The 2,188-nt window shown below is 32.2% G+C and overlaps 1 protein-coding gene across 3 annotated transcripts in view; it reads right to left on the bottom strand.

Moving 5' to 3' along the window:
* NLGN1 (neuroligin 1) overlaps nucleotides 1-2,188 on the bottom strand; it is a 991,256-nt gene that overhangs the window by 46,698 nt on the left and 942,370 nt on the right. The gene's annotated exons all lie outside the window — the stretch shown is intronic.

Raw genomic sequence — 2,188 nt, forward strand, 5'->3', positions numbered from 1 at the left:
ATAATAAAAACAAGGAAAATAAAGTTAACTACCAACAATGATAAATAATAAAATAACAAAAGTTAAAATAAGACTAAACACAGTACAGTTATAATAAATGTAACTGTTATAAATTTTAGTTTTAAATGGCGAAGAATTTGTGACTGGTTAAGAAACAAAATCCAAATACATATTGATTGAAAGTAACATATTAAAGACATGTAAAAATCAATGAATGGACAAAACTTCACAAGTAAACAGAGACTCAAAGCCAGCACTAAGAATAGCATTAAATCTAGAAAAAGTAAAATTCAAGAAAGACAATATAAAACAACTTAATTTTTTTAAAAAAGAGGGACTTTTTTGGATCAGAGTTACAATCTACAATGAAAATAGTTGTCACCAATCTTTACATGTCTCTGATGTTACATTAAAACACGTAACATAAGACTCTTAGAAATATAGTAACTTTAAATATTAATAAAAGGGAAACATCTGGAAAAACAATTACAGGAATTTCATCTAATGCTTTGAGCATTTAACAGACTAGGTAGGAAAATATATATATAGGCATAGAGAATTTGGATTTCATGATTTGAATTACATGTTTGGATCATAGGTTGAAGTAACATACTGGTATTGAACCACATGTATCCTATAGAGAACACAGTTCTTTCCAAGCACCGGAAGCATATTTATCAAAACTGATTGTATGGTAGGCCTCAAATCTTTATAGATCCCAAATAAGCATACTAGTAACATTCATTTGATCATGACTTATTGATATTTATTGAGGACCCACTCTGTGCCAGCACAATCTAAGTATTGAAGAAAGAGCAGTGAATAAGAGTCCAACTCCCTGACTACTTGGAATTTACATTTTAGGTGGAGGAAGACAGGAGTAAATAAATAAGCCAGCAAATATATTTTATATCAGATAGTAGACTATGCTATAGAGATAATAAGGAAGCATAAGGGGAATTGCAGTTGTGGAGTTTTAAAGAGTTAAATTCTATTTCTTGCCTTTTTTAGGTCACGTTCCTAAAACTTACTGGGAATTTGGTCTGTTCTTAGTTCTACTCTTTTAGAAGACACTAGTCTACTTATATTTAAGCCTTTTATGATTTTACATAATCTGTAACACAGAAAATATGTTAACAAATCCACAGTTTTAAAAGGAAAGTAGCAACTCTATGTCCTATTTGTAATCATAAAGAAGATAAATAGATAAAATAATATCAAGCCAGTTGAGAAGGGTGTTCTATTAAAACAGATCCTCTGTTTTCCTTTTTCTGTATCTTAGGAATTTGAACTTATGATGCATCTGCCCAGGGTATTATAGGGAAATCATTGGATGACATGTTCTAAAAATGGTTTGTTAAATCACTAAGCTAGAATCACATTATCTCACACAGATGTAGAGTAGAACTGGAGTGTGAACAAGTACTGTATTAAGAATGATGTGCTTTCTGTTGTTCCTTTTTCCTCACACCAGGCTTGCTGAAATTAATTATTACTCCCTAGGACTGAGGTCTTAGCCAAGAGGAAAAGTTCAGGAGAAAAGAGATGGTAAGAGTGGGAGTTACATACTTGGTGTACATGAAGGAGTTCTTATTTAATCTCCTGTGTAATTGGGTTAAACATTATCAAGAGTAGATTTCTAAATAAATTTGGAAGAGACAACTACAAACTTCCGGACATATGAAATCTGATTTCTCAGCCCAAGTCAGCAGCAAAGTTAAGGGAATGCAGGTCAGATGCTCCACATGTTGGTTTGATGCTGTGGTAACACTAAAAAAAACTGACTGTCACTAGAATGGTGAGAGCAATGATTCTCTTATTTTACAGAGCCCAGAAGGATGAAATATATATAAAAAAATGCAACAAAGGGAATATAAAAAAAATTCAAACTAAAATATTGGAAAAAGAGGATTTTCTTATATATTTTAAAATTGAGGTTATAAACGATATAATTTTGTTTTATATTAATTTGGTGCTAAAAGCATAACTGAATGATTTAGTATGGAATGACTAAATTTCATATGCTTTTGTTTCAGTAGGTAGCTAGTCAGACATGAACAGAGCAGGAGAGGGCTCCCCCGACTCCCACCAGGAATGTCAGGCAACCATCAGGTGATAGGCAGTTGTTACATTGTTTCTCTAAAATAATTGCTTGCAGTCAGCTCCAAGAAAAGGCAGTCTCCCAAAA

This window comes from Mandrillus leucophaeus, unplaced genomic scaffold, assembly GCF_000951045.1.
Source record: "Mandrillus leucophaeus isolate KB7577 unplaced genomic scaffold, Mleu.le_1.0 Scaffold563, whole genome shotgun sequence".
In the NCBI taxonomy this organism is placed as follows: Eukaryota; Metazoa; Chordata; class Mammalia; order Primates; family Cercopithecidae; genus Mandrillus; species Mandrillus leucophaeus.